The sequence below is a fragment of the Ursus americanus genome, chromosome 20, assembly GCF_024610735.1.
Source record: "Ursus americanus isolate L20-20 chromosome 20, mUrsAme1.1.p, whole genome shotgun sequence".
Classification (NCBI taxonomy): Eukaryota; Metazoa; Chordata; class Mammalia; order Carnivora; family Ursidae; genus Ursus; species Ursus americanus.
The window spans coordinates 39,894,382-39,910,268 of NC_142146.1; positions in this window are offsets into that span (position 1 = coordinate 39,894,382).

A 15,887-nucleotide genomic window follows, 5' to 3' on the forward strand; every position below is an offset into this window, starting at 1 on the left:
TTATTATACATCAAAATAAAAGTAAAATCATCTCTTGCATATTTTGGACAACACTGACAATGTGCTCACATAATAATATGATAGCTTTGATTGTACTGGTTGTAACTCCCAGTAGACTGCAAGTTACGTGACAATAGGGGCTTTTATTCAATTTATTTATTCTGATGTCTTTGATACCTAGCATAATAGCTGGCATACAGGGAGACCTCAAACTGTCTGAAAATTATTTTGGGGTTTCTTGTTTACTTGGAGAAAGAGTTAGATATAGGAAACAGACTACTCTCCATAGGAACACCTGCCCTCAAGCTCAGCATCCCACAGGACGGGGCGCTCGCTCCCTCTGGCAGGAGGCTGTGCTTGAACCTAACTTCCCATGAGCTGTAAGAGCTGGATGATTGGCTTTCCGATGTTACTACAGAAAACTCTAAAACTTAATCTGATATGCCTGCCTCCCCAGCGTTCTGATTACCACCTTACCCTCATTTTTGTTTTCTCTCTTTTCTCCCATACCCCTACCCTCTCTCTTTTCTTTCAAACACACACACACACACACACACACACACACTGACAAGGTTGTTTTCATGTTTGCCTTATAAGAAGGGAAATCAGCCCTGTGGCGGGGGTCTTCCCCTGAACCTTCACCCCTGGTGTGTTCAGGCATGTACGCCTGCTGAAGGATGAAAGGATGGGGCCTCTGCCTTGCAGGCTGGGCTTGTACATGTCCCCAGTGAGGCCTTTCTTTAGTCTGTACTATGTGAAATCTTCCCAAGCTCTCCTCCATAACAGTTGGCAATCAAAAAAGGCACACACTCTGCATAACCAAAGGGTGACAGCATATATATGCAACCTTGTGTTCAGCAAAACCGAACTCTTGGAAATCAGAGCATATGCTACCCAGTGCCCAATTCCTGGCACAGAGTAGGTGCACAGTAAATATTTGTGGACCTCGTGATGAATGGGTAAATGAATACTTGCAGCCAGTGAAAGAATAAATAGCTGAAAAATATTTCTGCAAGTTGTTTTTTCATGATTAAGAGAGTAAAATGCACAAGGATCAGAAGAGTAGTAAACTAGAACTTAAGTTAGCTGGCACATTTAGGAGATGACTTATTCTAGATATCCAAATTTTCTGAATAAGTGAAACTTATTCTTCAAAGCATATATTTGCTTTTTGAATAAGCTCTCTTTAAAAAGGTTACCTGGGGCACCTGGTGGCTCAGTCGGTTGAGTAACTGACTCTTGATTTGGGCTTAGGTCATGAACTTGGGGTCGTGAGCTCAAGCCAAGCGTGGCTGGCTCCATACTCAGCTGGGAGTGTGCTTGAGAGTCTCTACTTTTTTTTTTTTTTTTAAGATTTTATTTATTTATTCAACAGAGATAGAGACAGCCAGCGAGAGAGGGAACACAAGCAGGGGGAGTGGGAGAGGAAGAAGCAGGCTCCTAGCGGAGGAGCCTGATGTGGGGCTCGATCCCAGAACGCCGGGATCACGCCCTGAGCCAAAGGCAGATGCTTAACCGCTGTGCCACCCAGGTGCCCCGAGATTCTCTACTTCTGTCCCTCCCCCGCTCTCTCTTTCTCTCTCTCTCTCTCTCAAATAAATAAATAAATCTTAAAAAAATAAATTCTAAAAAAAAATAACAGTTAAAAGGTGGCCTACTTCTCTGCCTTATTAAATTGAATATATTGGATATAATTTAACATTCCTCTGCTTCTCTCTCTCTCTCCCTCTAACCCTCCACCCCTCCTCATTCTCTCTCTCTCAAAGAAATAAATAAAATCTTTTTTAAAAATAAAGTTTTTAAAAAGTACTTATTAGTAAAAACTGTATTTTAGAAGTAATTAGAATTCGGCATAGATTAGACATTTCAGGAGTCTTCTTTTGTGTAATTTTTGCTTGGCTGAAAAATAACGTGTATCCAAAGGCTACTGAGACAAAGTACGGTCCTTAGTAGGATTCTATTCTTATCTCCACAGTGTTTATTTCACGGGGATATTTCTCATGGAAAGGAATTGGGAAAGATTATATACTCTATGTAGTTAATCACATATTTGTTCTAGTATTTGTGTATTAGCTTGAATTCTTGGCTCCATCTCAGTTTTTATCTGCAGAACAAGAAAAACCAGATTTTTTCTTATTAGAAATTCTTTTGGGAACTTTGTAAGCAACACATTCAATTAAGGATGTGTACAAGGAGATTCATTGGAGTAGACTTTCATAGTTAATGTTTATTGAACACTTACTACTGCCAGCCACTTCCTCACATTTAAACTTTACATTGCAACTATATGAAACAAGTGGCATTACCACCATTTTATAAGATGAAAACTAATGCACAGCGTGGTTTAATGACTGTCCTAAAGATCTCACTGCTAGAGAAGTTGTCTGTTGATCTTTCTTGGTGACTCCCTTTTCTCCACACTAGACATGGATCTTCCTTCAATTCTCTATGTTATCAGTGATATGACGGTGTTGTTTGGAGATAATCAGGTCTAGGGATGACCAATGGGAAATATAGCATGGTACCAGAAACAGCTTTGATGTCAATGTCACATTTTACCATGACTACAAAATTGTCCTACACCATGGGAAATTTCTTGCTGGTATGTCCTCCATAGAGCCCCAGCACACTTCGTGTGTTCTCACCACAGAGCCAGGGGCTTCTCCCATGTGGAGCCTCTTCGTTCCCAAGCCCCACCTACTCTCCCCAGGCAACCAGGGAAAAACAAAATTCCTTTCACTTTCCTATGCAAGGCAGCTCACCTTTCTTTTTGAAATATCTTCCTCTTTCAGACCATGAATAGATTATTATTTTTCATACCCAAAGAGAGTTTCCAGATATTTTCCTAAATAAAGAGCCATCTCCATCTCTACTGGTATACAGAAATAGCCCTGGATAATGTATTTTTGTTTGAATATTGATATTTGATCTCACTACATCTATTAATATCAAAAATTGAAAAGAACTTGATAATAAGAAACTGGCAAAAGATATGACCATATGATGAATTTTATGCTTAATTTCACAGGAAAATGTTCACTAAACATTATGTGAAAAAAGCAGACTATGAAACACTAATTGAAGTTTGAACGCCTTTTTTTTTTTTTTAAACAGAAGTACTCAGGAACTGTATTATAAATACCAACTATTGTCTGTCATAAACTGTAATACAGAGATCCCCTCTGGGTTTATTGTGATGTGAAAGATCATTTGCTCTTATTCAAGTTCTCTTCACCGTTGTGCTTCCCTGATAATGCCTTTACTAATAGCTAATAACTACCAAGAACTTACTCCGGGCCAAATGCAGTTCTACATACTTCATAGGAATTAACTCATTTAAACTCGTTCAAAACAACCAGATGAGGCGTGTACTTCTATTCCCACTTTATAACTGAGTAAACTGAGGCACAGAGAAGTTGAGTACCTGGTTTAATTCATGAAGCAGCCGGGGGTAAAGCCAGATTTGAGCCCAGAAAGTCTAGTTCTGGACCCTATGTTCTCATCTACCAGGCTTGGGTGTTTTTCCTCTTTCCTTTCTTGTTCTCAGATATCATTTCTTCCTGTGTCTATTGGTTCTGCTCCAGTCAACCTCTGCCGTTTCTAATGTGTGCTCCTCCGTTAGGGTAGAATGGCATGCTTAGCATAAACATAGTCTAATTTATTGGATCAATAACCTTCATTTTAGGTGCAGTATTAAATCAATAGTTTCTGGTCAAATGAATGTTTATAATAGCTCCACTGCCTCTCCCATATGGAGAGGGAATAAGTCTTTCGGTGTCGTTCAGAGACCTCTTACTGTTTAATACAGGGATGAGCTGTTTCTATTAGCTGTGTGGCTGGAAGTCAGACCCGTCGGGTAACTGCTGAGGTGATTATATACTTCATGCTCTTCGCTGGTCCACCCGCTACCATCTAAGGAAGAACTCAGAGATAAGGGGGTTAATGGAGCATCTGGTGCTGCCACTGATAAACTTGGAGAAGCCCCAGGCCTGTAAATAATAGATTGGGGGTGGAATGTTTTTTTATTTGGGTCTGGAGAGTCTCTGAGGTGCAGGATGATGGGTGGGGGATTCCCATGCAGCCTGGGGACGCAGAGAGCACACTTGACATTGGGCAGAGCGCTGCCTGCCCTGGTGCATTTCAGTCTGGCCCTAGACAGGAGTCCAGAAGCCCCTCTGCCACCCCGTTGTTTGCTTCCTCAACAGGAGGAGGGGGCAGCCCAGCTGGCAAGAGAGCAGTTCGCCTCACAGGACTTTGTTATGAGGTTATGTTTTCATCCTGTTCCAATCCCTGCTTGGCTGGATAGGAGTTTCTTCTCTGTAAGGGCACATCATAAATGTGTCACCATGCAAATTCTCTATAAGAACTGATAATTTTTTATATCTGCCTTCCAACCCTTTAGTAATCAATTTCTCTGAAGTGTTCTGTTGAAGATTTTTTTTTTCTTTTTGTATTAAGAGGGATCAGAGGCGGCCGTACAAGTGAAGGTGCTAAGAGGGGGCCAAAATCTCACCGGATTCCAATCGATAAGATCATGTGTGTTGTTGCACCGTAGTTTCCAGAAACAAAATAAATGATAAGAACTAAACTACAACTCCTTGAGCTTGCTTGTGCATGCACTGATTTTCCTTGCAGATCTGTCTGCTTTCTGTGGCTGCAGTAGGAGAGAGGGCCTTGGAGGACAGTGTGAGATGAGGGAGCGGCAAATACCTTCACAGTGAATTGATTGCGTTGTCTTCCCAACTGTTTGACTGTGGAATCCTCTCTCCTCCCTGTTCTACCGCTTCTTCCCTTATACAACATTATACGGTATCCTCTGAGTACATGTGAAAAATTGCAATGTAAGGCCATCCCATAATCTCCCTTAAAAATTACAGGTTCATCTTGACATGTAAAAATTGCCTTATACTTTGGCAAGATACCGTCCTCCGGGTGTTAGGAGAGCTGCCCAGTGGCCCTTTGACTGGGTTGCTTCTGTTATCACAGTACGTCAACCTAGATTTGCCCTGTCACACAAATGTGCTGTCAGGAGCTTAGTTTTGACAGTTTTAGTTATGTGTCTCCTTGTAGCATATTGTCACACATACACTGACAAGAAGAGATGTAGTGTGCTAAATATATATCCCCACAGGAAAAAGAGAGAAGGAGCTCTCGGGGCAAAAACTATAAATTATTTTGAGTTAATCTGTTTTGTGTTGGATTAAGAACCATTTCTACATGATAGGAAAAAAGTTTTCATGTCTAGTTTATAAGAAATGAAGTGTTTTAAACAGAAAACTAAGGAATGATTTGTAACATTGCATGTCTATCCTTTAATTATATACAAATATGTTATAAAATATTAGTGAAAATAGGGATGCCTGCTCTATCAAAGGAGATGACAGTTCTGTGTATTTATGTTTGTTGCTACTCTCAGATGGCGTACAGCTCCAGAAAGATTAAGAATCCTGTGGGGTGCCAGTACAGACACACACTGGTCATCCGGCACACCAGAGGAAGAGGTCAGCTACCTTGGAGAGGTTTGATCTCAAGCACAGATTTATAAGGGATACAAGACATATTTAAAAAACAGGTTTCTGCTGGCTCGCTCGGTTGGTAGAACATGAAGCTGTTCAGCTCATGATTGAATTGATGTTGAGATCCCAGGTTTCAGTTCTTAGGCCCACCGTATATTTTCGGCATCCGTATTCCCACCAATCCCAGCTTGAGTTTCCTCATTTTATTCCTTCTCTTTAGATTATTTTTTATTTCAGAAGCACTCGAAATGACAAAAGCTTAGCCTTCTGAGTGAAGGGTGCATTATCTGATATACCTTCAGTCTAAACACCATAACATAGCTTTCCAAGTAGGTCACGCTTCTAACAAATTCTAAAAAAATCTTTTCCTGATTGGCTTTTCGCTCTTTCTCCAACAGAGGATGAAGCTTTAGACATCTGTCCCTTTTTGCTCAGATTGTCCCTTTGGTCTGGGATATCTTGTTGTCCTTATGGTTTTCCTCAACATAGTCTTCCTTTTTAGCCAAATTTACATACCATTCCCTCATTTGTCCCCTCCATGACACAGCTACTTGTCCTCTATCTTATCAAGCAAATGTGCTTATGTTCCTAGAGCTCATTTCCTTCTTTCTTATACTCTTGTTAGCTGACTTCATGTCTATCTTTTTCACCAACTATTTCTCACGTACAAGGAATTTTTCTTCTTCACTTCTGTTTCCTGCATAGAGAGTAAATGCTCACTAATTGTTCACATGGATAAAAGATCCTGAAAGAGGGCCAAGCACATGGAAGCACGTGGTTATCATTTAATCGTGTAGGAAAGAGAGAGTCCAGTAGCTTCTTGTCTGCATGATGCTTCATCTCACGGTGCCTCCACATCTCTGGCTGATTCATCGGTGAAATGGATGCACCTGAAAATAGTATTCTCCTCTCATGGTTTACTTCACTACTATGTTTTTACTATTTTACTCAAGAGTAATTTGAGGACATTCACCATAAAAAGGCATAGTTAAAATAAAACTGAACAAAACAACACAAACAATAATAAAACAATAAAAACGAAACTGAAAAACAGCAAAGAAGCATGAAAAGCAAAATGAAACAATAAGAGCTGATTAATAATAGTGGGTTGGGGAAAAAGAAAGCTAGAAAGCATAGCTTCATTTAGGCAATCTCTTGTACATTCTCAGGCAACTCGGTGCACAGTGTCTCTGATATCATTAAACCACTATTTGTCAAGGCTTTTCTTTGAGGGACTAGGTAATTAGCATAATCAATCAGATGATTAACATAATTAACTAGCATATTCCATAGCATTAATAAAATCAGTTGGACTTTTCAGGACCTGTGTGGGAAACAAACATTGAGAGCTCTAGTTAGTACCTCGAGCAGAGATACTCTGAGCTGATGATAGAACTTCCCAGTCTTGGGTGCTGCTGCTTGGGTCACCTACTCTAGGACGATGGTATTAGATTTGGGTGGAAAGGAGGGCTTGAGCAATGAGTCTGTGATCAGGTGCTCAGGAATCCTTTGGTAGCCACCTGAAGGTCTATAAAAAAATCTCAGTGGTGTTCTGTGGACATACTACCAGTAAGAACAAGAGGTCACTAAGTGAGAGGGAAGACACGTAAACCACTGACACATACATGGAGCAAAAGGTTTCCTCAACAGTCTAGTTCTAGCCAGGTTAAACACAAGGCAGGATGAAGGTGGGGGGTATTTACAAAGAACTGGTGCAATTTCCCCCACTGGAAGGACTGATGGTAGATCCAGAACTGAGACATGAGAAACAGAGGTCCTGTTTCTCCGTGCCTGTCTGCTTCACCCTCTCGTCACTTTTAGGTCACTTTTCTCTGCATCTTCATGCAAAAACTACAAATACCAACATGTGGCATTCTCCTCGGTCCCTACATTTAGATGTTCTTAAAAATTCAGTGTCGTCAGGTAAGTGATTAGAGTCCCTGAGTCCTAACTCTAACCTCACAGGAGGGAGGATCTCATTAATCCAGCCTGGCTCAGTATCTACCTAACTGAACAATTTAGGTAAATGGGTCAGAGTCCTAGAGGTTGACTACTAGGAGGGGTTTTAGAGAAAGGGGCAGAGTGTAGGCAGCATTTACAAAGATCTCATTTAACGAATGTAAGACTGACCACATTTGCAGTTAAGTGAAGACCATGTGCAAGCTTTTGTTGCAGGAAGGAAGGCCAACCAGAGCATTTAGAAATCAGCTTTTATTTTCTCTTTGACTATGGGGGGAAATATTTTGTACCTGAATTGAGGCTGCGCTTTGATCATAAGTGACATTACTTAAAAGTACTGCGTCTTGGGGCACCTGGGTGGTTCAGTCGGTTAAGCATCCGACTCTTGATTTCGGCTCAGCTCATGACTTCAGGGTCATGAGAGCGAGCCCCAAGCTGGGCTCTGTGCTCAGTGGGAAATCTGTCTCTCCCTCTCCTTCTGCCCTTAACCCCTCTCAAAGAAAAAGAAAAAAAGAAGAAGAAAGTACTCAGTCTCAGTCACTTCTGTAGAAAGCAAGAGAGTGAAGTTTGAACATACTCGTAAAATTGAAAAGCATGAATAATTGCTTCCATAGTCATTTATGCACACTTATCTCGACAAAAGCAATATCTGAGGACAATTAATGATTTTAATAACAGTTGTCATTAGGGCGCCTGGATGGCTCCATCGGTTAAGCATCTGCCTTCGGCTCTGGTCACGATGCTGGAGTCCCAGATTAAGCCCTGCATCAGGCTCCCTGCTCAGCTGGGGAGTCTGCTTCTCCCTCTCCCTGCTCTCCCCCACCCCTACTCATGCTCACTCTCCCCCTCTCTCTCGCAAATAAATAAATAGCAGTTAAAAAAATAGCAGTTGTCATTTCTTGCTGTGGACATTAGTCAGTATTTGGCCTTCAGCTATGACGTTATACTCTCAGTCACTGTAATCACTTTTTAAAAAATCCATGTTGACTAAGACATGAATGATATCAATTCTCTTTGAACCGTCAAAAATGACGATAGTTGTGGTGGCAGTAGCAATTGGCAGCAGCTACTTCCTTTTCCCCTCCACTCCTTCAGGGCCGCCCAGCAGACTGTTCTCTTCCTTTGTCTCCTTTGGCTCCTTGCCTTTTCCTCTCCCCATGGATCTCTCCCATGGATGCCTGTTCTGTTTTTTAACACTCCTGTAGAGTACTGCATGGGTCCACAATCACAACCTCCGTATTCTCAGCCAGAACAGGGAGCTATGCTTTTTGCTTTACACTTCTAAATGTAGACATTCATGGAAATGATTAAAATATAAATTGCATTTCTGAGTCAGACCAACTTACAGCAAGCACATTTTAATACTTACTCTGCAATATATTTCTTTCCTTCTTTTATTTTTAAGTCATTATTATTATTATTATTTTTTGCATTGTACGGTGACTTTATTATGCTTTAGTTCTGATGACAGTACTACCAAAATAATAATAGTGTCTGCTCCAGTAATTTAACAGAGTGAAACTTACCACCATCCATTCTGGAGCATTAATAAAAAGCTCAGTGCTAAGTGAGCCTCAATGCAGTTGAAAGAAAGGGCATAGACATCAGGTGTGAAAAGGTTACCTCAAAGCAAACTAGGTATTATGACAATTTGAGAATCTAATAGTTATATATTTTCCTTTTTGTATTTCTGTTGTTATAGAAAATATAATGAACCTTTATTATTCCGTTCCTTATTCAGTTTCCAATCTAATTTCAAGTAGCTACATGACGAGAACCTTTTCATACTTCTTTCATATTACCTCAGCTCAGCACACAACAGGTGTTCAATAAACGTTTTTTGAGTGAGCTATATGAACAAATACTTATCCTTGTAAAAAGTTTTCTCGAGTTTTTAATAATATTTGTGAAAGATCAATGTAGGATAGAATGCTGGTTTTTTTTTTCCTCTTCCTGTTTCCCTTTCCTTCCTTAATAATTCAGATGAGGTTGGTAAAAGTGTCGATGTCATTGGAAATGGGGAGCCATGGTGGCCCAGAGTGGGATGGCAGTCAGAGGTCTCGCAGGGTAAGAAGGGCTTCTACATATTAAGGGTGGCCCCCCATGGTTAGTCAGAACCTGAAGAAATCCATGTGGTTGGGTGGCCTTCTGTAAGGTAGCAGAATCCAAGCAAGTTGAGGGTGTGTGTGTGGCGGGGGGGAGGGTGTGTGTGTGTAGTATGTGGAGTGGCTGGCTGGCATGCAAAGCAAGGACCCAGTTGGGGTGAGGAGAATATCCAAGCTGGCTTTGAGTCTCTGGAAAGGAAATGGGTGGTGGCAGAGATGGAATATTGGCTATATAGAGAGGAGTTGATTAAATAAACACATATACTAAAGATAATGGGAGTCCATTTCCCATGGTTGGAAAATGCATTACAAAATAGCGAGAGAGAAGACTAGAACGGACCCTGTAGTTTGGATTTGACACTACTGATGTGAATTTATGACTCTCAATATAGATAGAGGAAGATGGATAACTATAAAAATAAATACAGTTATGTATTTAGAAACACACTGAACATTGATATATATGTGTGTTTATGAATGCGCTAAGGGAATATACACACATACATTCCCTAGGTCTGTCTGCTGAGAGTACTCTGGAGCAACCATTCTCCACAAAAAGGATCCAGGACTCTTTGAGAAATGCCCCTTTCAGGCCCCAGACAGGGGAAGTTGGATAAGCCTGTCATCTTAGGACAAACAAAAGAACTCAAAAGCTTTCTCGGAGGGGTTCCCACTGGCCAAACCAAGTTTAATTCGAGTATCAAAATAATTAGATTATAGCCCATTGGTAAAACAGGAAACCATAAATCCATGATGATACAACTAAATGAATGAATAGACAAAAAGCTTGATCAGAAACAGGGTATTCAAACGGTTTCAAAGTACCTTCTCACGAAACAGTTACCAAGCAGTTTGACTTTAGAGAAGCATGGCGGATCCCACGCGAATCAAGTGATCAAAGTGAACAGCATTATCAAAGGGACAAACTGAAATTATGTCCCAATTGTTATATATTAGACGAATAAGTAAATAAATAATAAGGAATTAATACACATAAAATTTGAAATGTACATAGAATAAAAATCTTATTGATCAATAAAAGCAATAGATGGCAAAACTGATAAATCATTTGCTAAGTTTGGTCAAGAGGGGAAATAACATGAATACTAAAATAGTAATAGAATGTAAGATAAAGGGCTATTAACTGGAGCTGTGGAGATGAACAAGTTTGAACAAAATACTATTTACAGATTTGCACCAATAAAATTGCTATTATTTTTCTTTTTTTAGCAGTTAAATACACTTTTTATTTATTTATGTATTTATATATTTATTTATTATGTTATGTTAGTCACCATACAGTACATCATTAGTTTTTGATGTAGTGTTCCATGATTCATTGTTTACGTACAACAGCCCAGTGATGGGTATTAAGGAGGACATGTATTGCATGGAGCACGGGGTGTTATATGCTATTATTTTTCTAAGAAAATGTAAATTAATAGCAGTGACTCAAAAAGAAGTAGAAGTCTAAAACCATCAATAACTGTAGAAGAAATTGAAAGTGTAGTCAGAAATTTCTCTCAAAGGAAAACCTAATGCCAAATGGTTTACTATAAGTTTTATAAAAATTTTAAAGGAAGAGCTAATTGTCATGTTTTAGAAATTCTTCCAGATGATTAAAAAAGGTGGAAAGCTATCTAATTAATCTTCCAGAGCTAGCTTTAGAGTAATACCAAAACAGTATGATTTTAATACACAAAAAGGCAAACTTCTAGTAGTATTCTAATTATAAATATAGATGCAAAAATTCAAATAAGGTATTAGGAAAGAAATTGCAGCAGAATATTGACGGTATGAGTAAGTAGGGATTATAACAGGAATTCAGATTTTTCATCAGGAAATCTAATGGAATTCTCTATAGAAACAGATTAAGGGGGCGAATTATATAATTATTTCAGTTGATGCCCTTCAAAAACATTTTATAGAATCTAACACCAATTAACATTAAACACTGTTCACCTGGGACAGAAGAGAAGGTTCTTTTTTTAAAATATTTTATTTATTTATTTGAGAGAGAGAGCACACAAACAGGGGGTGAGGGGGGAGAGGGAGAGGCAGAGGGAGAGGCAGACTCCCCACAGAGACCTGGACATGGGGGTTGATCCCAGGACCTGGAGATCATGACCTCAATGGAAGGCAGATGCTTAACCGACTGAGCCACCTAGGCACACCTGAAAGAGGGAAGTTTCTTAATGTGCTAATGGGTATCCATGGGCTATCTACAGCAAGCATCACAGAAAGTGGTGTAACTTTTGAAGCATTCTTAGTGAGGAATATGATGAAGATGCTATTACTATACCTCTTCAACACTGTGCTCAAAGACTAAGACCAAACAATAAATTTGATTTAAAAAAAAAACAAAAAGAAGTAGAAATGAGAACTATCGGAAAGGCAGAGGCAAATGTCATCATATGTAAGTGACACAATAGCCTAAAATAGAAAACCATGAATTTAATGAGCAAGTGTTTAAGACTATTAATGGTTTAAGAGACTGAAACCATTATTAGAGCGAAAAGATCTAGCCTTATGGGAAAGGCCACTGTGAAAGATGCCGCTCTAGTTTTAGTCCCTTTTTGGACAGACGACAAAATTAACTTTATATTGAAAAGCATGATTAAATATTTGTATTGTGTTAACTCAAGTTGTTTTCATAAGAAAGCACTTTGCTATCTTTAGAAATGAAGCTTCTATGGGTTTATGTCATTGTTTGGAAAAAAAAGTTTCAAAATGGAAAATAGAATTGGACTGGAATCCAATAAGTTTGTTGTCCCCTCAAAATATCCATTTTCAGATATTCACTTCTCTTTTCAACTCTTTATGGAAAATCATCACAAAAGCAGATTCACATATTCAAATACATACACACTCAATCTATATTTGCAGTGGAGTTCCATTTTCTTTTTATTTAAATGCCCTTCTGAGATACAGAAATTATTATTACTGTCATCATTACTTTCATGCATCATTGAACCCTTTTTGAGTCATTGATCCAAATTTTCAAATAGGGGCATTAACTCCACATGATACTTACAATAGAAAATATTAAATTCACAATTATAAAAAATATACCACAAATAGTGGAATAATTCATCAGCAGAGACAAAAATGTATTCTGTTAACTGAAGAATAGGCAAGAAGAATTGATCGACACACTTATGGTGCCTACAACAACTTCTCAGAAGGTGGTGATTATTATACATGTAACAAGATTTCTGTAAAAATCAAATTGTTTCACAAGTTTATGAAATTGTTAACATAATTGTTATTTATATAACATAACATAATTGTTCCATTGCTTCTTCTTCTAAAGCTTTCATGTTATCTGAAGACCTCTTGACTGACCACGAGATGTCTGGAAATCGCACTTCAGGAAACCCTCCTCCACATATTTGAGGAATGAAAGTTGAGGCAACATCTGAGTTAAAATTGTACGGATGTGGAATGGTTAAGAGATGCAGCTCACCATGCATTTATTTCTATGGGTGGAGAGCCTCAAGGCCATTTCCTGGTACAGAGCCTAGAGCTGATACTTTCTTCTCCACAATTGGGAACTTATAACCAAGTGTTCCATAGCTTCCGTGGAGATGATGGTCCTTTAGAAGTCACTGGCGGTGGGAGAGCAGAGCCACATAGAACTTTCTTCCCCAACAAAATCATCTTTTAAAACTGCCTATATCTTGTCTCCGTTTTCAAAAGGAATACATTAGTCTTCAGTTGAAAGGAAATTGTCCAAAAATAATTTTCAAAGTATTAAGTCTACTTTTTAATGTTATTAGAATAGCCAAGAAATAAACCTGAGTTTATTTAGTATAAACTTGGTGCTTTTAGACAAAGCAAACAAAAACCTTCAAATTGCTTAGGAAAATATTCAAACTGGATGGAGGCTTTAGACGTTCATTTAAGCATGTGGCTTTTGGTTTTTGCATATTGAAAGGACTGGATATGGCAAAGTCAAAAATGTATGCGCATGTGAGTGAATGGAATCAGAGACCTCTCTGGACTATTCCCTTTGCTAACCTTATGTTTTCCTGGCTTTGAAGTGGAAATATCTGGTATTTCCAACTTGGACTAAATCACAGATTTCTAATGAGTTTCCTTGATATTTGCTCTGACCTGATTCAGGTCAGCTTATTGCTTTTTCTTGCAGTTGAAAAGCAGAGGAACAAGAGGTAAACCTTCTTTTGCTCATTAAGGTTTCAGCGAGTGATCTTAACTCAAGCATTTCTAATTAAAATGTAAAGATCATTAGTATGCGCCATTAACAGAGGTTTGTCTTTCGGCTCAGAATGCTCCCATGGAGGTGCCAGGCGTGCTCCTGCACCCACTGGTCCTAGACAATTGCTGCTCTTGGCAAGGTCTCAGAACAGGCTGGGGTTTCTGTTACCTGAGCTGCTGGTGACAACTGCAACTTATGTCAGGCTCAGGGCAAGTGGAGCCAAGAGTAGAAACAAACTGCAAAGGCAGCTTTTCCTTTTCACTGCCCCCAATTCCCAGCACTGGCATCGCTGAATGAAAAAGAGGCAGAGGCATACGAAAGCTCATAAGAAAGACATTAAATAATATTTTGAAGTTATTTATCACCCCCTCCCTCAAAATTAAGATGTATATTCATATGGTAGTGGATCTCCCCCCCCCCCATTTAGGGCTTGAGGAATTCAAGTTTTTATGTAATCCACCTCATGCAAAACGTTTTAATGTGTCATGTTTCCCTAAAGAGAAATATTACCTTTGGTTTGAGATTTCAAATAGAGATATTAGCTGATTTTTTTTTTTTTTTAAAGAGAGGGAGAGAGAGAAAGAATGGGGAGGGGCAGAAGGAGAGGGAGAAAGAGAATTTTAAGCAGGTTGTATACCCAGCATAAAGCCCGATGCAGGGCTCCATCTCACAACCCTGAGATCATGACCTGAGCCGAAATCAGGAGTCGGATGCTTAACTGACTGAGCCACCCAGGCACCCCAGCTGAAAGAAATTTTTAATTGTAATTGCTGAGTTATTTTATTTTGAATATGAAAATTGTGATTAATTGAATCTTTAAAGGCACATAATATGAACAGAAACCAAATGGGAATTTAACCCATAGCTTGTAATATTTATGGCTTATTTTATATATATAATGTTAAAAGACTAAACTGAAGAGACATAATGAACAGCAAGTTAAAACAGAGCTATGGGAATGTCCAATTACTTAGCCTTCATCTTAGGAATATTAATGTAGGGATTTAAGACAAATCAGAAATATGAATAAAATTACTTTGTGTCCTGAACACTCTAGTAATTATATAAAAATGTTTGTTAATTTATTACTTTTATTTGCTTCTCTATATAATCATCTGAACTTCTGACCGTTTCAATTAAGTTACAATATAATTAGTGTTTCTATTAAAGTACTTGGAGTTAATAGAATACAATATTTCTTTCATAATCAAGATTACTATATTGCCTGGGGTATTTGTGATTTCAAATTTAGTTAGACTCAATGGCAAATACTAACAATTTACATGTATATTTTTATACCTTTCATCTTATTGATTAACCTTTGAACTACTTGAGAAAGAAATATGAGCATTGCCTTTATACCATGGTTTTATATAAAATTCATCCAAGGTTTAGAACATTTAGAGACTTGAAAAACTCACACTAAGCTGTACAGGAGGAAGAAGACTTATTTCCCTAACATACTTGTAATAGGAAGGTTCTGGGTTTTAATATGATAAATTAAATGTGTACTCCACAAAAGGCTGTTAATAATTTGAGGGTATCAGGAAAATCATCTATTTACTATGAGATCAAGAAAGAGTTGTAGAAGTAGAATTAAAGTCAAGGAAGAGACATATCACAAATAGCTTTCTTTTATAATGAGAACAGATATTGTTTTTTTGTTTAGATGTGGCTATTGGAATATACTGGTATAAGCCCAATTACCACATATTTTTTCAATAGAAATAATTTGTTAGATATAAATCAATGCATTCAATTGTCATAGTTTTATAAGACTTCAAATTTAAGCATTTATAAATCAGAAAAAAATGTTAGATTGCATATTCCACTGTCATCATGGTTCAGATTCAAATACTTGCTCATTTAAAAATATATGTATATGTGTGTGTATAATGACCATGTGCTTCCCTCTTAGATACTGAGTAAGCCCAGTAAGTCAACTCAGACAAACACAAGTAGTCGATTTATCCCAAGCTGATCTTATCAGAGCCTAAAAAACCATAACCATGAGTACAGGGGTTCTCAAACTTGAGTGAGCATCAGAATCACCTAGAGGGCTTATTAAACCCATATTGTTGGGCCCCA